Source organism: Pleurodeles waltl, chromosome 12 (genome assembly GCF_031143425.1).
Source record: "Pleurodeles waltl isolate 20211129_DDA chromosome 12, aPleWal1.hap1.20221129, whole genome shotgun sequence".
Taxonomy (NCBI): Eukaryota; Metazoa; Chordata; class Amphibia; order Caudata; family Salamandridae; genus Pleurodeles; species Pleurodeles waltl.
The window spans coordinates 584,423,943-584,445,890 of NC_090451.1; positions in this window are offsets into that span (position 1 = coordinate 584,423,943).

A 21,948-nucleotide genomic window follows, 5' to 3' on the forward strand; every position below is an offset into this window, starting at 1 on the left:
TCTGTCCATTCCCCAGGTTCTGAGGCATGTTCATTCCCACACTATGGGTCATCATTGCCGGCATGCCCGTCTGACTCCCCGTCATCTGAGCATGTGCGGTTCCCCCCTGCATCTGCTTTTGAGGCATCAAAAGCTGGGTTGATTCAGCTTGTGCCAATGTTGGGTTGCGACCATTCTGTACTCCCATTACGGTTGGATCTAGAATCATTCCCGTACTGTTGTCACTGCTGTAGTACCTTGGGACCTGCGGCTGATAATTCTCTGCTGTTTTCAATATAGGCACATCTGGATATATTCTCCTAACCTGCGGTATCTGCGGGGTGAACAGTAAACTCGGGTCCTTAGATCCCGATGGCGTTTCTGAATTCGGAGTTTCATTATTCTGTACCGGTGCCGGAGGGGCAGAACTGGTACTTGGACCTTGTTCACTCTCTGCATAAGGTGGTGGACGGTCGTTCAGCAATTGCATGATGAACTCCTCATCCTCTGACTCGTCTTCTCTCCTTAACTTTTCCTCGTCCTCTCTATCTTTGGAACACCTCCTGTTTGTCTTACAGGTAGCTTTCTTGCCTGTCGCCTTTTCTTCCTTAGCAATTGCGGGAAACAATTTTATCCCCTGCAATATATCTGACCTCCACACCTTCTGTGCATTATCCCACCTAGCGTCCGCTAGTGTCTTTTCTACCTTTCTTATCCTGGTCTCGAACTTCTTTTGCTGTTGCTGTCTAGCCATTAGTTCCCAAATCGCTAGAGCCTCAAACTGTGCTGGCCTTGGAGGTACCTTCATGTCGTACATCGCGAATCTCAAATTCTCTAGGATCCTTATATTGAATGTCCCATGGATCGGGAACGCTACGCTCCCATGTCTCTCTGTCAGCTTGTGCCATTGCTTTAGCCAAAGGCACGGAGCTACCCCCTTTTCCTCCATTACAATGTAAGCTGGTGTACCTTCGGGTGGCGTCTCCTCTCCTACGCTCGCTTTAATGTAAGACTCCCCCTTCATCGCACTCTTTAATGCTTTAAAAAATTTCATTTTCTCGTCTTTTATTTCACAAAGTTTGTAATCAATAAGTGACTTTAATTCCCGGAATACTCTTCGCTTGCCTTTCCCCTTCCAATCGAGCCCCATGGACTGCGTCCAATCCGTGCGCGACCCTTCTTTGCAACCAACCTATCCCAGCGCGGCTCCTAGTGACGTCACACTCACACACACTGCGGCTGACAAAGCCTCGAGGCTTGTCCTCCTTCACTCAGCTCCTCTCGTAACAACTTCTGGCATGTATCGCGAGCAACCAAATAATAATAAAACAGATCTGTCGGTTTACTACAGGAAGGGTAACACAATCGCTTCAGGACCTTAGGGATTTTTCGCTAGCCTTGGCAGTTATTCCATCTTTCTCGGTCCCCACTTTCGCAAGCAAATCCTGACCCGCAGGCTCTGCTCTCAACTTGTCAATGATCTATTCTAGTGCACTTAGAATTTGTCAAAGCCCGAAGTCGAAGTTTTCTTTCACTCCCTTAACACACATACCGACTCGTTGACCACGCCCGGTCAACCTATTAAACCGACCAGACCACAACATAAAACAAGTGTCTCATACACTTTTCAACATACTCCGGAGTCTCTTGACCTCGCAGGGCCCGTCTCAACAACAACAACCACGTGGACCTTTTTCCGCACAAAGCGCCACATGCACATGAAGTTCGACGACTTCCCTACTCTCACACTCGGAGTCGCACCTCCGCTATTCTCTAAAATCCTCGCAACCTTTTCAAACAATCTGCGGCAATAAGCTGTGCAAGCGCAAAACCCTGACTTCACTCATACCGTCACTAGTACCGCCAACGCCGATTTCACACCTCCATTCTCTCCATTCGCAAGCTCCGAGATCCCGGGAAAGTCGCGGGGGACTTAGGGCATCATCATTCTCTCAATCTGTTTTACCCAAGAAAAATCTAATTCAACACCATATACCTCTCGAGTGGGATCTCAAACAGCGAAACCTTCAATTCAACACCATATACCTCTCGAGTGGGGTCCCAAAGGGCGAAACCGTTATCTCTCGAGTGGGGTCCCAAAGGGCGAAACCTTCAATTCAACACCATATACCTCTCGAGTGGGGTCCCAAAGGGCGAAACCGTCCTCTGCTACCATCTACTGATAGAGCGTTCCGTACTAATAAATTACCTGCATTTGGACGCTCTTGGGTCGATGAATCTTTTGACCAAGTGGGGCTCTCTTCAGCCGAGATTAGTCAATTTAATCAAATCAATAATCAATAACGAACATAAGCAATGCCCTGATCAACATAACACTTCACAATTAATCCAGAAAACATTTCGGCGAACCATGACCTTTCGGCCATGAATAACCACACCAGTTCATTCAAAGTTAATGAATTTATTTCCCTATATTAACAAAGCTAGCACGATATAAATGTGTCTCAACACCAAATGATATATGTAAATGAACATTAATAGCTGTCCATAACGGCGAAAAAGATGCAATCTATGCAGCATTTGAATAACAATGCATTCGATAATAGCAACGCAAACCACTAAAACTATAATCTGTAATGAGCTAATTGCATACATTAGTCAGCATAACAAGGTCTCAAATTGCATTGTGCAACAAATGAATCCTCATCTAACCTCAAATTAGCATCTGCATGTGGGACTTCATGCAAAAACAATTTAGCAACATTGATTTGGAAAACTCCTAACTTGGGCTCTTATCAAAAATCAGCAGTTGGTTACCTAAAAAGAAACACAATGCAATTGTACATTTTCCTTTCATATTTACCAAATTCAATCAGCATTCAAGGAAGTCTTCGTCTCACAGGTACCGGTTTCGATCAGCATGGGACGGGGCAAAGGGGCAGGGTGGACGGGGCAATTGCCTCACAGCGGCAAGATAAAAGGACAAAACTACTACTTTATGCAAAGGGGCAGATCAAAGTTAAAGTCTCTAGGGCGAGAATTACTTAAAGTCTCTTTCTCTCGATTAGAGAAAGCATCAAAGTCTCATTCAAAATGGCGTCGAACATCAATTGGCATCGTAGAAGATGGCAAAATGACGAGGTCGGCAAGATGGGCCATAATGGCTGCAATGTCCTGCAAATGACGGGTAATGGCTAATAGCTGATGGCTAATGGCTAATGGCTGCTTTCTTCTTGTGCACAAGGTTTTTATAAACAACAGTTCAAATCCAGTAGGGTCTTCCATTGGAGGGTTCATAGGTTGGCTTCAAATTGTCCAATCAAAAACAACAATTCACAAGCTTCTACCTAGGCATACATTATCCTTGGAGTCGGGAACGTAAGTTGCAACATATTTTACCAATTAACTCACTTTCAGAGCTTCCATTGTCTGCACCTGCAGATTGACCTTGGAGCAAAGAAGAAGATGCCAGGCTGGCACGAAACCTTAAAGATAAGCATGTGAACCGATCTCACTGGAAAAGTACAGCTTCAAGCAAGAATACACGTTTTATTAGCACATTAGAAAAACACGAGCATCTAAACCGCGAGACAAGGCAACTAGGCCGAAGCCTCCACTAAAGTTATGCTAAGTTAAAACATTTCAAACAAGCAAATCATGGCACACGTTTACGGTTATGTCAGATTAGTACAATTCAAATACATCACGTTATATAAAGCACGCTTATAAATGTTGGCGAACTACTCTGAGGGCACATTTGTCCCCGTACAATCTTTATTAGTTCGGTTAAAGTCACACTTGATTATTGCAGCACTACGTTTATGCGCTAATAAATCTAAAACCTTCATTTCTGCGTCATCACTGGCAGGCTGGAAAAATAATTGTTGGGAATTTCGCTGGAAGAATAAGAGTGTTTTAAGTATACCAATATTGGAAGTCTGACATTAAAGAAAAAGAGGGAGGTCAGGCACTTGGTGAGGGCAATATAGGGGTAGGTGATGGATTAGAGTTCATGTGTTGGTATAACATTAAGAAACCTAACAAGTATGGCGTGGCTGAACGTTGTGTTATTGTGAGCTCTGCTTGCATCCATGTTAAGCAGCCTTCTTTCACAAAATTGAAGCAAGTTCTTGAGTCTGTCTTTTCTCAAAGGGGGCCCTGTGTAGAGGGGTGGAACGCCCTTACCACATGGAAAATCTTGGAAAGGGAGACCCCGGAATGAGCATGTGACATTGGCGTTCATCGGGTTGTCATGTCACTGCTGCATCCAGCATAAGCGCCCAGGGACATTCAAACCTCAGCGTGAGTTTTTTCCAACACCTGCCCTCTGGATGTAAGGAAATATTGGATTGAAAGCATACCCAGATTTTATAGTCTTGCTATTAAGAAAGTTGTGCAGTATAAATACTGAACTAAGGGACATATTTATACATGTTTTACACCGAATTTGCGTCATTTTTTAAAATGCAAAGTATTGCAAAAATAACTCCAAATTTATACTTTGGCGCTAGACCAGTCTAGCGCCAAATTTATGGAGTTTAAGTAATTTTTTGGTCTTGGAAAACTACTTTGCATCATTGAGATGAAAAGTAGGTGTTTCCGTGCAAAAAATGACTCTAAGGCCCTAGCGCCTTATTTATCCTCCCGTGCAAAAATCACGCATGGGGGAAGGAGGGGTTAAAAAATGGTGCAAAGCTTGCTTTGCACCATATTTTAACACCTGGGTCAGGGCAGGCGTTAGGGGACCCGTGGACCTATTTCCATGGTGGAACACCACGGAATAAGCCCACAGGTGCCCTCCCAAGGCCCCAGAGACACCCCCACCCACACCAGAGGGACATCGGAGGATGGGGGACCCCATCCCAGGTAAGTATAGGTAAATACAGGTACGTTTTTATTTTTTTAAGTGCCATTCAGGGCCCTGAATTGGGCCCCCTACATGGCACTGGGTGCAATGGCCAAGCCCAGGGGACCCTGGTCCCCTGTGCTGGCCATTGGGGTGGTGGGCATGCCTCCTGTCTTTTCTAAGACTAGAGTCATGTGGTATGGATGGTTTTGCGTCAGAAAATGACTCTAGACAGGTAAGAGTCTTTTTTTTTTTTACTCTAACCTGCCTAACGTAATTTTTATGGTGCAAAACCCCCTTCTTCCATACCGCCAGCCCCACCTGACTAATGTCATTTTTATGCTAGCCTACCCTTTGCACCAGCTTGCACCATTCCATAAATATGGTGCCCAGCTGGTGCACCGAAATGGTGTAAGCCAGTGCTAAACTGTTTGGTGCAAAACTGCACTAGTGCAGTTTTGCACCAAAAAGTATAAATCAGGGCCTAATTATCTGAGACCTTAACAGAAGGGATGGGGACTAACATTAGTAGTGAGGACTGGGTCGAGCATTTCAAAGCAATCTATTCCCTGACCACTGATACAGACATGCACAGATTGAGTCACCTACTGTTTTCCATTTGAATATAAAATATGATCAGCTGGAAGTATTTGAGGCCATATGTGCAAGCCTCTCTAGGAAGGCCCCTGGCCCGGAAGGGATCCCAATTGACCTTTATAAAGAAAATTTAGGGTTTTGTGTTCCAGTTATAACAAATGTGGTTAACTCAGCTGTTACGGATTTGTGACACCACTGTCATAGCCCCAGTCTACAAAAAAGGGCTGTCGGCATGACAGCCCTTTTTTGTTATCGCCCCATATCTCACTTAGATTCAAGGGTCAAAATCATTGGAAGTATTGTCCTTAAAAGGATTGAGAATTGGTCAGCAGATAAACAAGTGTTTTCCCCTATACAACATGGCTTTAGAGAGTGTTTGGGCACTATAGAACAATGTCTCAATCTCTACATCATCAACAAATGCACAACAGCTAAAGGCGAGAAGCTGCTTTTGTCATTCATGGACCTTAGAAGCACCTTCTATCCTGTCAATGGAAGTAAACTGTGGCTGAGACTTTTGAAACTGGTCCTCGATGAGGATTTGGTTAATTTTCAGTGGGCCCTACATTGTGGGGTTAAACCCTCTGTATGACGTGGGGTAGGCAGAGAATGCATGAATATCTTTGAGTTACAGCACAGTGTCCTACAAGGTTGCGTTCTTGCTCCTAATTTGTTCCTTTTATATATAAACTGTCTAAACACCACCAAGCAATCTGCTGGGAAAGATCTTCCTAAGATCAATTGCGCCCTAGTTCCAGCTCTACTTTATGCAGATAAAGCTGTCCTGATGTCATGCACTCCTTACGGTTTGTGGGTATTAATGAACAGCTTTGTCAGTTTCAGGGCCAATTTACATATATACATGAACATCTCTAAAACTAAATGTATGGTATGTAGCCGGAGAGTTGCCAACCTGCCTCCTTTTTGAATTAAGGGTAAATACATAGATAAGTTCACCAATTTTCCCTTGCTATGGCATTTTGTTTAATTCTAAACAATCTAAATATTCCTAGGTCCTTTGTATAGTAAAGTGCTGCCTGTTCTTCAGCATTTCAGTATAATCCTGACCCCTGATATATCTCTGTCTAAAAATTGTTATCCAGAGATTTTCATTTTTTATTTGTGTTTTTGGATCATTAGAGAAGTAATTTAGCTTGGAAAGACATTGCTGATCTGGGCTGAATTTTTCAGGAAAACATTGTTAAAAATGGCGGATGTGTTGCAGTTATGATGTCACATTTCAGGAACCATGAGACCTATATACTTCTTTTTGATGTCAAAACTTAGATTTTGGAGGTCAAGTAGTCTTATAGAGACAGAAAATAACTCAGAGCAACAATTCCACAGTTTTTCAAAATTTCGGCTATCAAAGAGGAAGAAGAGACATATATAGAAAAGAAACACATAAATAAAGTGAACGAGGAAAACATGAAAAGATGTCCCTGTCGATAGGCTCTTCTCAAATGTTCAACATTTGGCAAATGTACCACATGCAATTGCTGAAACAAATAAATAAAGTGAACTATGAAAATGTGTCTAAAACAGGAGTGCTAAACATAATTTTTTTCATATTCAGATCATAGACATTGTTTGGTGTATTAAAAACCATGTTCTCAATATGAAAACAAATGTTTATTTCAAACCTGCAAAGGAAGGAGACCAAGTCCAGAAGTCGGAAGAAGTTCCAGGAAGGACAGGAGCCCCTGCCAACTCAGAAGACGATGCTAAAGAAGAGTCCCTGGTTGGATGAAGACTGCAGAAATGCACCCAAGGAAGATCTCAGCGGGTTCCCGCATGATGCACTGGATGTCCCACGAAGAGAAGTTGGATGCAGGCGAGTTTTGGTGCTGGATTCGTCCAACAAGCCTTGGTTCCGACACAGTCGTGTTTTGCGTCAAAGTGGTGCTGTCTGGACCCAGGAGGGACCTGTGGGCCTCAACTCTGGGTGAGGAGGAAGAGAGGGCTCTCATCACTTCAGGGAGTCCTCAGAAGATCAGACAGCACCCACGGGAGTCCCAGGACACGGGGACAAAGGAGGTGTAAAATGAGGTGGTGCAGCACTACAACGGAAGGTCCCACACCTCTGGAGAACAACTCAGCGAGTTGAGCGTCGCAGGATAAAATGTTGGGGACCTGAGCCAGGCTGTGCACAAAGGCATTTTGCAAACAGTGCACAAAGGCCTCAGGAGGTGAAGAAAACCTCCTCCAAATTGGGACAGCAGGACCTCAGGACAGTCTGTGTCGAAGGGGTCCACCACCTGTGTTCCAACGAGAACGCTTGTCGCCAGAAGATGAGTCCAAGACAACCGGTCGTCGACTTAGAAGGTGCCAGCGTGAGCAGGGAAGTGACTCCGTCACTCCACTGGAGATTTCTTCGGTCTTTCTGGTGCAGATTGAAGACAGGTAGTCCCCAGAGCGTGCACACCATGGAAAATGTTGCAGTTGCTGGCTGGAGCTGAAGTTTCAGAGGAAAAGTAGCCCTTCTGGACACTTTGTTACTATTACAGCGGTTCCTGGGGAAGTCTGCAGTCGATCCAAGGATGAAGTAGTAGTTGCAGAGGATTCCTGTTGGAAACTTGCAAGTAGAATCTGAAGAGAAACCCACAGGAGAGACCCTAAAGAGCCCTGAGAGGGGGATTGGCTACCTTATCAGGTATGGACCTATCAGGAAGGGTCTCTGACGTCACCTATTGGCACTGGCCACTCAGAGGCCTCCAGAGTGTCCCCACACCTTGGAAAACAAGATGGCTGAAATCTGGGACACTCTGGAAGAGCTCTGGGCACCACCCCTGCGGTGGTGATGGACAGGGGAGTGGTCACTCCCCTTTCCTTTGTCCAGTTTCTCACCAGAGCAGGGACTGGGGTCCCTGAACTGATGTAGACTGGCTTATGCAAGGAGGGCACCATCTGTGCCTTCAGAGCATTTCCAGAGGTTGGGGGAGGCTACCCCTACCCTGCCTGTTACACCGATTTCCAAAAGGAGAGGGTGTAACAAATGCTTTGTTCTGCCTTCCTGGGACTGAGCTGCTCAGACCCCAGGAGGGCAGAACCCTGTCTGTGAAGTGGCAGCAGCTGTAGCTGCACTGCAAGCCTGAGAGAGCTGGTTTGGCAGTACTGGGGGTCCACGGTGGAGCCCCCAGGATGCATGGAATTGGCTCCCCAATACCAGATTTGGAATGGGGGGGACAATTCCATGATCTTAGATATGTTACATGGTCATATTCGGAGTTACCATTGTGAAGCTACATATAGTTATTGACCTATATGTAGTGCATGCGTGTAATGGCGTCCCCGCACTCACAAAGTCCCGGAAATTGGCCCTGAACTATGTGGGGGCACCTTTGCTAGTGCAAGGGTGCCCTCACACTTAGTAACTTTGCACCTAACCTTCAGTAAATGAAGGCTAGACATATAGGTGACTTATAAGTTACTTAAGTGCAGTGAAAATGGCTGTGAAATATTTCACGCAGGCTGCAATGGTAGGCCTGTGGAAGGGTTTGTCTGAGCTCCTTATGGGTGGCAAAAGAAATACTGCAGCCCATAAGGGTCTCCTGGAACCCCAATGCCCTGGGTACGTAGGTACCATATACTAGGGACTTATAAGGGGGGGGTCCAGTGTGCCAATTGAAATTGGTAAATGAAGTCACTAGCCTATAGTGACAAATTTAAAAGCAGAGAGAGCATAAGCACTGAGGTTCTGGTTAGCAGAGCCTCAGTCACACAGTCAAGCACTACTGACAACACACACATTAGGCCATAAATTATGAGCACTTGGGTCCTCACCAGCAGGATCCCAGTGAGACAGGCAAAAACATACTGACATACAGGTAAATATGAGGGTAACATGCCAAGAAAGATGGTCCTTTCCTACAGTCCCCCACCCATGTGGCTACTACAGCAGAGCCAACCCTTCAACCCCAAACCTGTGTCTCAAGGACCATCCAAATCAGCAGTGTGCCCCACAGTACAGGGACTGGAGTCAAGGCCACACACCCAAGACGATGAAGGTCCTGGTGCAATTGGGAGTGGGCACACTGTGCCAGGGGCACAGGCACAAGGGGCCTTGGGCAGTGGGAGGGCACCAGTGGTCCAAAGGATGGGGCACTCACACCAAACGACTGGCCAGGAGGCCATCTCCCAAGTCCTGGGTGCATACCACCAGTCCCAGGACACTATGGGCAAGATCCTCACCATCCAAGAGAACCAGAAGCTGCAGAAGGAATACCACCAGGAGGCCATGCAGCACTGGCAGACCCTCAATGCCACCATGTTCTCCATTGCAGGGATACGGAAGGAACTGACCAGCATCCAGCGTGCGTCCTCCACCCACCAGCAGGCCCTTTCCACTAGCCGCATTCCAACAGAGCCCTCCACTTCTGCTGCAGCTAGTGGAATGGAGGTCCTGCCAGAGGACGTGCAGACTGCCAACACCCCTCCCATTGTAGGTGAGGAACCCCCACGCAAGCGAGGACATCCATCCAGACATCCTGCAGGACCTGTTGCCAAGACCAAGACCACTGCCAGTAAGTGACCCTCTCCTGAATATTCTCCCTTGTCTGCCTCTGACACACCCTGTTGGCTGTCCACTGTCATGCCTGTCATGCCTCCATTTATTCATGGCCCCTTGGATACTGGACTACCTACAGCTGGGACAACAACTCTGATGATTACACCCACCAGGCCCACAATCATCACCAATTGCACTTCTGTATAACATTAAACACCTTTGAGCACAGCTACTGCCTGTGTGTCATTATTGTTATAATCAAGATTTTCTGTTGTATAACTTGTCATTACAGTCAAACCATTGTCCTGCAAAAGTCTGTGAGATAGACAAAAGGGGGAGCAATATGCAGCAAGGTTGATAGTAAAGAAGTAATATCCTGGATACATGAGTCAAGGGAGCCACCAGGCAAGGCAGGAACCAGAGTTGCACCACACAAATGTCCTGCAAATTCACCAAGATAGGGACAACTATCACGTTAGGAGTCAATGTTGGCCACTCAACACAATGTCTCAATCCCTAGTGTGATTTGGTAGGCAGAATCTCAAACCATATGCCCATGTCAAATCTACATGTCTAAGACATCCATACCCAACGGTCCTTCCCTCACAGCGGACAAAACTCAACTTAAGGCATGTTCCAAAGTCAGTAACAGTAGGGTTACACATTCTCCCATTCTGGACTGTGAGGATAAATAGCAATACGGATGACTTCACTGTGTTTGGCACTACAATTGCAGTTGACAAAGCAGTACAGGGAACATAGCACATGGACAATAAATTGAATGAATGATCCAACACAACCGCAGAGTGAAAATAGCACAGCCATTTAAACAGTAACACCTCCTCTGATGGGCAAAATATCCCCCCCTCAAACCACCCAGAGGGTGAGCTGCACTCAACACCTCCACTGATGACAGACACCAGGAGGAGCTATGTCACAAGGCAGACAGGAGTACAAGTCACATACAAAACAGTTGAAGGTTAGGGTAGCCACAGTCACCTTTGTGCACACAGGTAGGGCACATCTCAATTCCGGTGGGGACACAGGACAGATTGTGAAGAGAGGTGAGATTACAGGGGCACACATACAGTTGGATACACACTTAAAAAAACAGGCCTGTTCCCTCTGTAGTTGTGCCGTCATGAGTGGGACGTTGCTGTTCCCTAGCATGTATGAGTCATGCACAGAACCAGGGAACTGGGCCGTAACCTGGGATATATAATGGTCAGGGACACCACCTGGACATTTATGGAATACAAGTTTTTCAGGTTCCTGTACTCTTGTTCATTTATTTTGGGTGGCACCAAGGCAATGTGGGTGCCATCTATGGCTCCTATCACATGAGGGACATGTGCCAAATCATAGAAGGCAACTTTAACAGCAGCCAAATCTGCAAGTTGGGGGCACCTGATGTAGCAGGGCAGATGTTTGAACAAAGCACACAGTACATCCTTCAACACATTGCTGAACATCGGCTGTGACATCCCTGCTCCCAAGCCCACTGTCATCTGAAGCAACCCTGAGGCAAAGAAGTGGAGAATTGACAATACCTGCACTAAGGTAGGGATGGCATAGGAATGATGTATGGCAGGCAACAGATCAAGCTCCAACTGGGTACACAGCTCCATGATGGTCTGACGGTTGAGACAATAGGTCTGTATGACGTGTCTCTCTTCCAGGGTAGCAAGGTTGACTTGGGGCCGATAGACAGGGGCATGTCTCATCATCACAATTGCACCGTATCTGTGAATAGGAGAAGGGAGAATTCAAAAGTTGATGCATGCAATGTATGGACATTGCCAATCTATGCAGTAGTCACTATATTTCATCCAATGCATTCATTGTGCCACTTTGTAAATTTGGTGCAGCAATTTGGCCTTGTTGGGCCACATTAACGTAAAAAAAATGACACAAATGTGGCACAAGGAGGTACTAGGGTCTCTTAAATCTGCCCCTTGGTTTTCTTTTCACCATAATGTAATTACTGAAACATGATTTGGAAAAGACAGTACCTTTGCACAGCATAAGCCTGTCGGTTCATGGGATTCTCTTCCACTTCTTCACTTATGTCTTCAAAGCCATCATCAATGTTGTCGGCTTCTGTTCCGAACTCAAGAACTTTAGGCCCATATTTATACTTTCTTAGCGCCGCATTAGCGCCGCTTTTTGACGCAAAAACGGCGCAAACTTACAAAATACAATTGTATTTTGTAAGTTTGCGCCGTTTTTGCGTCAAAAAGCGGCGCTAATGCGGTGCTAAAAAAGTATAAATATGGACCTTAGTTTGTAATAGTTTTGCTTTGCTGATATTAAAACCCTTTGCTGCCAGGCCTTTTCCACCTCAGGTGCCAGGCCTTTTCTTGGCTATTTGGGGCAGTTTGCGCTTAGGCCCTCATAACATTTTGTCCACATAAGCTACCCACGCCTAATTTGCGTCCTTTTTTTCCAACATCCTAGGGGTTCTAGAGGTACCCGGGTTCCCCTGAAGGAGACCAAGAATTAGCCAAAATACAGCGACAATTTCATTTTTTTAAACAAAATGGGGGGAAATGGCTGCAGAATAAGGAATGTGTATTTTCCCCTGAAAATGCCATGAACAAAGGGTTTGTGGTGCTAAAATCACCATCTTCCCAGCTTTCAGAAACAGGCAGACTTGAATCAGAAAACCATATTTATCAACACAATTTTGGCATTTCACTGGGCATACCCCATTTTTACTATTTTTTGTGCTTTTAGCCTTGTTCCAGTTAGTGACAGAAATGGGTGTGAAACCAATGCTGGATCCCGGAAAGCTAACCATTTCTGAAAAGTAGACAAAATTCTAATCTCACCAATGGGTCATTTGTGTAGATCCTACAAGGTTTTCCTACAGAAATTAATAGCTAAAATAAAAAAAAACAGCAATTCCTCTCCACTTTTTACTGTGTAACTTTTTCCTGCAATGTCAGATTTTTTAAATCATTATACCGTTACGTCTGCTGGACTCTTCTGGTTGCGGGGATATATAGGGTTTGTGGAATCATAACGAATCCTAGGTACCCAGAGCCAATAAATGAGCTGCACCTTAATACTGGTTTTCATTCTATACCAGGTATACAGCAATTCATTTGCTGAAATATAAAGAGTGAAAAATAGGTATCAAGGAAAACTTTGCATTTCCAAGATGGGCACAAGACAAGGTGTTGAGAAGCAGTGGTTATTTGCCCATCTCTGAATTCTGGGGTCCCCATACTAGCATGTGAATTACAGTGCATTTTTCAAATAGATGTCTTTTTTACACACTGTTTCACATTTGGAAGGCAAAAATGTAGAGAAAGAAAAGGGGCAATAACACTTGTTCTTCTATTCTGTGTTCCCCCAAGTCTCCAGATAAAAATAGTACCTCACTTGCATGGGTAGGCCTAATGAATGCCAGCAACAGGAAACACAACATGGACACATCACATTTTTACATTGAAATCTGATGTTTTTTGCAAAGTGCCTAGCTGTGGATTTTGGCCTCTAGCTCAGCTGGCATCTAGGAAAACCCACCAAACCTGTGCCTTTTGGAAAACTAGACACCTAGGGGAGTCCAGGATGGGGAGACTTGTGGGGCTCCCACCAGGTTCTGTTACCCAGAATCCTTTGCAAACCTCAAGACTTGACAAAAAAACACTTTTTCCTCACATTTTGGTGACAGAAAGTTCTGGAATCTGAGAGGAGCCGCAAATTTCCTTCCACCCAGTTTTCCCCCAAGTCTCCCAATAAAAATGGCACCTCACTTGTGTGGGTAGGCCTAGTGCCCGCAACAGGAAATGCCCCAAAACACAACGTGGACACATCACATTTTCCCAAAGAAAATAGAGCTCTTTTTTGCAAAGTACCTAGCTGTGGATTTTGGCCTCTAGCTCAGCCGGCACCTAGGAAAACCTATCAAACCTGTGCATTTTTAAAACTAGACACCTAGGGAAATCCAAGATGGAGTGATTTGTGGGGCTCTCACCAGGTTCTGTTACTTGTTGGGCTCTCACCAGGTTCTGTTACCCAAAATCCTTTGTCACCTAAAAATTTGCAAAAAAAACACCTTTCCCACATATTTCGGTACAGAAAGTTCTGGAATCTGAGAGAAGCCACAAATTTCCTTCCACCCAGTGTTCTCCCAAGTCTCCCGATAATAGTGGTACCTCACTTGTGTGGCTAGGCCTAGAGCCCGTGAAAGGAAATGCCCCAAAACACTATGTGGACAAGTCAAAATGATCAAATACAAAACTACCTGTTTTTGCGGGGGGAACCTGCGTATTTGGTCCTGGGCTAAACAGCCATGCGGGGAAACCTACCAAACCCAAACATTTCTGAAAACTAGACACCTGAGGGAGTCCAGGGAGGTGTGACTTGCGTGGATCCCCCAGTGGTTTCTTACCCAGAATCCTCAACAAACCTCAAATTTAGCTAAAAAAAACACATTTTTACATTTCTGTGTGGGATCACCGTACCGGGACAAATATCCTACCACCCAACATTCCCCTCAGTCTCCTGGTAAAAATGATACTTCACTTGTGTAGGTGGGCCAAGTGCCTGTGACAGGGAAGAGACAAAAACATGTCGAAATTGAGGGTGAACCAAAGTGGGTCCAAAAGGGCAGTTTGAAAAAAAACATTTTTAGGCTGACAAGTGGGGCAGACTTTTTATCGGTATAGATGAGACAATGCTGGGTGGTAGGAATTTTGTGGATTCCTGTAGATTCTGGAAGGTTCCATCACAAAAATGTGGGAAAAATGTGTGATTTCCAGCAAAGTTGGAGGTTTGCAGGCAATGTGGGTAAGAAAATGGTGCGGGATGCATGTGAAGCACACCACCCTTGACTCACCCAGATGTTTAGTTTTCAGATGTGTCTAGGTTTTGTGGATTTTTCTACATGGCAGAATCCCACAGTCCAAAAAGTGCAGCCTTCACCATTCCAAGTGGGACGATTTAGACAAGCTCTCATGGCCCAAATGTAACACCACAACCCAAAATAATCAAATGTCCTCCTGCTTGCCATGGGATGAGATGTTTTAATGTGCGGGGACAGAACTGAAAGTCTGTTACCCCCTTCAGTTGGGGTGGGGGCATAACCATGCCCATACTGGTTGGTAGCCACCACCCCACTATTTTTTTTTTTTAATTCCCTGGCATCTAGTAGATTTTCTGCCCCCCCCCCTGGGGAGTGAATCCAGGGTAATTGCCCCATCTGCCCACCGGTGGGCAGAACAGCTGCAGCCCCATTTATTTGGGGTGGGGGTATGGCCATATTGTTTGAAAAAAAAAGATTCCCTGGTCTCTGGCGGGCTTTCTGCACCCCCTTGGGTGTAGATGGACCTTCCAAAAATAGGCTGATCTGCCCCCAAGAGGGGTGCAGATATGGCCAAAAGTAATGTGTCCCCAAGGGGAGTAATCCTTGCCCAAGGGGCTTCCACCCCAAACAAAACACACATACACACACACCAATCCCTGGTGCCTAAGTGGTTTCTGCCCCCCTGGGGGCAGATTGGCCTAATAGAAATAGGCCGATCTGCCCCTAAGGGGGGCTGAAATGGGCTAAAATAAATTTCCTTCCCCAGGGGAGCGACCCTTGGCTAAGGGGTCGCTCCCCTTGTGTGAAATTGGGGCAAAAAAAACCCTGGTGCCTAGTGGTTTCTTCGCCCCTTGGGGGCAGATCGACATAATAAACATAGGCCGATCTGCCCCCAAGGGGGGCAAAGATATCCTAAAATAAATTTGCCCCCCAGGGAAATGACCCTTGCCTAAGGGGCCTCTCCCCTCAAATGAAACTGACCTAAAAACAAAAAATCCCTGGTGTCTATTGGTTTCTACCCCCTTTGGAGGCAGATTGACCTAATAAAAATAAGCCGACCTGCCTCCCAAGGGGGCAGAAATGTCCTGAAGTTAATTTTGCCCACAGGGGAGCGAACTTTGCCTAAGGGGTCACGCCTCAAATAAAAAATAAAAATATATATCCCTGGTGCCTAGAGGTTTCTGCCCCCAGGGGCAGATCAGCCTAATTAAAATAGGCCTGTTTGCCCTCAAAATGGCCTAAAACAAATTTGCTCCCCCAGGGGCGCGACCCTTGCCTAATGGGTCGCTCCCCTCACGTGAGACTGACCTAAAAACAAAAAATCTCTGGTGTCTAGTGGTTTCGGCCTAATAAAAATAGACCGACCTGCCCCCCAAGGGGGGCAGAAATGGCCTAAAATTAATTTTTTAATTTTAATTCCATATGTGCAGACAGGGGGCCTTTGCACTGCCCATGACATAGGCATGGGCAGTGCAGGGTCCCCTCTATGGCTCTGTCTCTGCCTTTCTGCCAGCCTTTTCATAGCGGCGTCCCTGCCATGAAAAGCCAGGTGGAAAGGCAAGACGTGATAAGCATGGCTGTGCTGACATCAGCACCGCTGTGTTTGAACACAGCTTTTACCGCTGCCAACACATTGGGATTCGCAATCCTGGCAATGGCGGTGGTCTTGTGGTGGTCCAACTACCAGCATCATGATCTGGCTGTTGGACCACCAAGGTTGTGGCAGTCGAACCACCACTGACAAATTATCAATCAATTAATCAATCAGAGTTTATAGAGCACATCTACTCACCCGTTAGGGTCTTAAGGCGCTAGGGGGGTAGCGTGTACCGGGGGTGGATTAGAAAAGCCATGTCTTCAGTTTCTTCTCGAAGCTGGGGGAGGGAGGTGGTTTGTCTGATGTGGATGGGTAGAGTGTTCCAGGTGGTGGCGGCGAGGTAGGAGAAGGAGCGTCCTCCTGTTCTGGTTTTCCTGATGCGGGGTACTTCTGCGAGGGAGAGCTGGGCTGATCGTAGGGTCCTGTGGGACACGTGGAAGTTGAGTCACTGGTTAAGGTAGGCAGGTCCTGTGTTGTGGAAGGCTTTGTGTGCGTAGGTGAGGATTTTGAACATGATTCTTTTTTTCAATAGGGAGCCAGTGCAGTGTGCATAGGTGTTGTGAGTTGGCAGCAGCGTTCTGGATGTTTTGCAATTTGCAGGTGAATTTCTTGTTGATTACATAGTATTGCCGTAGTCCAGTCTACTGGTGATGAGGCTTGTGACGGTCTTTATGTGCTCAAGGGGGATCTATTTGAAGGTCTTGCGTAGGAGGTGGAGGGCGCAGAAGCAGGTGGAGGTGACTGCGTGGATCTGATTGTTCATGCTGAAGTTGGGGTCCAGGATGATTCTGAGGTTGCGGGCATGGCTGGCGGGGGTGAGAGGGTTTCCGAGGGTGGGTGGCCACCAGAAGTCGCTCCATGCATTGGGTTGGGGGCCCAGGAAGAGTACCTCGGTCTTGTTTGTGTTGAGTTGAATCCATCAACTCTCATCCAGTTGGCGCCTGCTTTCATGCCATCGTGGAAGTTGTATCTGGCCTTGTCTAGTTCGTTGGAGAGGGAAAGGATGAGTTGGGTGTCATCGGCGTAGGAGATGATGTTTATTCCGTAGCTTCTGACGATGGTGGCTAGCGGGGCCATGTAGACGTTGAACAGCGTGGGGCTGAGGGAGGATCCTTGGGGCACTTTGCAGGTGGTGGGCGTGGGTTCTTAGAGGAGGGGGGTGAGTCTCACTCGGTGCGTTCTGCCGGAGAGGAATTATCAGGTCCTAAGTCTCCTAGGTCATGAATTTAATGACGAAGGAGACTTTTTTTTTTTAAACGAGTCTTAGTTGATACTCAATCCTCTTCAGCTGGAGTGCAAGGGCATCTTGTGGTTGTTTTTAATATTGTATTTTTAGGCTGAAAAATTATGTACAAAGAAAGACTCAAAGACATATTGATTTTTATTTGAAAGAAACAACATGTGTCTGAATAGTTCTTTTAAAGATTTTCAGTTCACAAAATGCAATCATAAAAACTATGGTTAAAAAAACAACTCACAGACATGTTGGTTTTATTTTTTCATTAAAATTTTATTAAACATTTTTATTATAATTACTCTTATTAAATGCTGCATTGTGTTAATTACTGAAACACACATTTCATTAAAAATATTGATGATTTTTGGACAAAGATGATTGATCTGCTCTATATGTGTTAATATGCTTACTCATTGATAAAGCTAATAGGCCTACTTTTTATATTTTGGTGTTGCAACTCTTTGACAAAATCAGAAAGTCTGCCTGAGAGCTGCCAGGACCTAGGAGACCAACGGCACGGTGTGCATGCCAGCAAGCCAATTGCAGGGGGAGTGGTGGATGCCGGGCCTGGCTGCAGGCCATGCTTTGCACCTAACCCTATGCTGCGTATGTATGAAGGCACTTGCCCAAGGCCGTGAGTGGAATTGAGTTTTCTGCCTGTGAGGGGATGGAAAGAGGACATGTCAAGCCCACACCATGCATGGCCATATGCATCGTTTTGTTGGCATGAAGTATGGTAATCAAATATTGCTTTACTTTTAAAAAAAGCCCTAGCAATTCACAGAAAAAAATACATTAAAAGTGGCTTTAAAGTTAGGTATGATAATAGTATCTTACTTTCTATTAAATAAGCCTTTGAAATTCATTGAAAAAAAACAAAGGTTAAAGGGACGGTATAGTTGGGTGAAAATGTCAGTAAAAGCATACCATATAAAATGAACAAACAGCTGAAATTTGTCAGTTATAATTATCTAAAGTACCTATAACTTGTGCCATAGAGTAACTGTAACTCACACCCTTGCTGTGCCCTGCTTATTATCTCACACATTGCATCTCTCATGACATGTTCTATGACATCAATGATAAAATCACAGAAACATCTGAAATGACATCTTTGATGCAACATAGTACATGGCAAGAGCACGAGATTTAGTTACTTTAGGGCTTGAGCTACAGTGTCTTGAGATAATTGAAACTGGTGAATTTCGGTGGTTTTGTTATTTTAACTTTCGTTTTTCAATGAATTTATATATATATGTATATATATATATATATATATATATATACATATATATGTGTGTGTGTATATATATATATATATATATATATATATATATATACATATATGTATATATATATCAATCTATTGCATTAGTACATACCAGTAGATAAGTCGCTCCCTCCCACAATGAGGCCAGTGCATTCATTCTGCTGATCGTTATGAGTTCGGAGTGCAGAACACGCACCTCTCAAGCCAAAATAGATGTCCGGCTATTGAAGACACCAAGTACCTTCATTGAACCAAGACAATTGTGGCAATGCTAGATGATAAGCCATTTGCCATTACCTCTAATGTCTGGAGTTTCTGTCAAGTAACAGTGAGAAAATTTACTTTTTCTGCCCATATTTGAATGTTTGCAGGGCATTCTAGGTAAGAAAACATGTAGGGATCCATGCAAGCCACACAACCCAGGATTGTCCAGATTTACAGCAATGCCTAGAAATATGTAGGATTCCACTGATTCTGCTGGTGCTGGGGACCATGGGCCCAACTACTGCAGCTACCCCTACAGAAAATAAAAGGAAGTTGTTTTTTTTGTTAGGCACAGCTTGACTGCTACAGGTCACTCGAAGTATTAAAATATTAAGAATCCACACAACCCACACCACTCTGTAGATAATCTTTATTGCTCGATTAATAAAAACCATTGCAATGTAATAAAATAAAAAAACGTTCATTCAGAACGAATAAAATAAAACAATGGAACCATGTGAGTGAATTACAAGGACAATAACTTATTCAGATTCTGACGGTGCAAAACTATCACCTTTGATGCTTGGAGTGTTTTAAAAAAAATATAAATTAATTTCACGATGGCTAACTTTACAAAACTAATTTTGGGAAGGGGCGTTAAATACTTAAAACGTTTACTGGGTCGAACCTGACAAGCGTTGAGGTCTGGTTGATCTAAAGATGCAGAAAGAAAGAAAGAGTCACAACTGTATATGTCGTAACTATTGTCCCAGATCAACCTTGGTCAGTTTCTTTTGAAATAGTTTAAAAAACTTTACCCCCCTGCAGCAAAATGGGATTGAGTCACCCTTAAGCCAGGTAATAACCGCTGTTTTGCAGTAGCGGATGTGGTGTGTTGAAAAGGCAGGTTTAGCAACTTCCTTCTTTCAGGGCCTAGTGCTGGGCAAATACAAAAGGCATGCAGCAGTGATACCTGATGGTGTCCACAAAGGCGGCAGTTCTGGTCGAGATACAGCTCTTGCTAGGAAGGGCAGACATCTTTGGTGTCAAAAAATCCCATAAGATACAGCAAGAATTGTTGTTTTATTCGGATGGAAAGATGTTCAGTTAGATAGCCTTGAGGAGATAGGAGGGAATAGGACCCTAGGACTGCCCAAGCGTGTACACTTTTGGCTAGGGCAGCTTTGTCAGTAATGAGAGAAAGTGAGCGGACTGAGAAATTGACTAATCTCTCAAATTTGGATTTCCCTGCGCCGCTTTTCCAAACATCTTCCATGCACAGGCTGTTAATAACTTGGTTTAAATAGCTTCCCCAAGAGCCTTTTCTGTTACTGTCTTGTTGAGCCTGGACTTCTTGCCAGCATGAATGGAGTATGGAGATGTTCTCTGCCAGCCATAACCTCCATGATGCTATGAGAAACGCTCCCTGACCCTGAAAAATCTGATTTGTTGGGCCCATCTCCAGCCTTACCTGAGCATGGAGGCATTTTTTAGTATATTGAATACGGCCTTGTAGTTTCTGACTTGGCTACTGTTTAGTGATGAGATCTCCCAGCCCTGCAGCACTTCGGTGCCGTAAGAAATGGCTGGGAGCAAATGGGCTGACATGATTTTTAGTAGGTGCAACCAATATGGGCAATTAAGCTTCCTCTTGAGCAGCTTGAAGCTGTAAGTTAATAAGTGGGCCTTTGTTGGATTGACAGCAACTGGCGTTTCCATTTCAGGCATGGTTCAAGATGGACTCCCAAATATTTATAAGATTGTACCACCTCCACTTTTTTGTCTACTAGGAATCAATTGAAAGATTTATAATTTGTCCAGAGGAACCTCATCAGTTTTATTTTGGCCAGGTTTATTTCTAGACCTTGCTGGTCCATGAAGGTTTTGAGGTCCAATAGGCTCTGTTGCAGGCCTCGTAGGGTGTGACTCAAGAGTAAAATATTGGCATATTGTAGGCATCTGATTTTCGCTGGGCCGAGGGCTGGAGGGAGACAGTTTACTGATGCCAATACACTGGCGAGGTCTGCCAGGTATAAATTAATAAGAAATGGGGCCAAGACGCAACCTTGCTTTAGGTCTGACTTTGTGGGAATTCTTTTTGTGTCTTGTGCCATTGCGGATTTTAACCTGAACCCAGGTATCGGTGTATATGTCTGTAATGGCCTTTAGCAAGTTGGGAGGAATGCCCCATTGAGCCAGCTTGGACCAAAGCCTTTCCCTGGGGACCTGGTTGAAAGCCGATTTAAGATCGATGAAGCATACATAAAGGCTCAATTTCCTGTGGCTGGCCCTTTCCATGATAAGGGAGAGAGTGATTAGATTTGTTGATATTCCCGGGCCTGCCCTAAAGCCCATCTGGAATCTTGGGAGGAGCATGTTCTCGTCAGCCCAGGATGATGTAAGAGACAAGATAAATTAGCTTCCACGTAAATGAGCGCTATTAGCCTATAGTTTGTGGGTAGGGCCGGGTTTACGCTTTTAAAGATAGTATGTATAATGCTGCCTTTCCATGACTCTGGAATGCAGCTGGCATCGGCAGTGGAGAAAATTAGGCGAGAAGTAATGTGCCCAGTAATCTGGATGGAATTTGAAGAATGTGTTTGGGAGCCCGTTCGGACCGGCAGCCCCCTTGGATTTCATCTTCCTAATCAGGCCATCTATTTGGTCTGGTTTCCAGACTAGATCCTGGTGATCCTTCTCAGTGATGGTCGCTGGAGAGCTCTCTGCTTTGGCCTGCTATGTTGTTGTAGCTCAGGGGCGATTGCTCCTCAATCCGTTTGAGTGGGGGAGAGCCCTTTGCTTGCTGGCCTGCCATGTTGTTGTAGCTCAAGGGCGATTGCTCCCCAATCCGTTTGAGTAGGGGGTTGGCTGTAATTCCACTCCAGCCTGTCGGGCCGTACAGGCTGTGGATATGACTCTCCACCATGGCCGGATGTA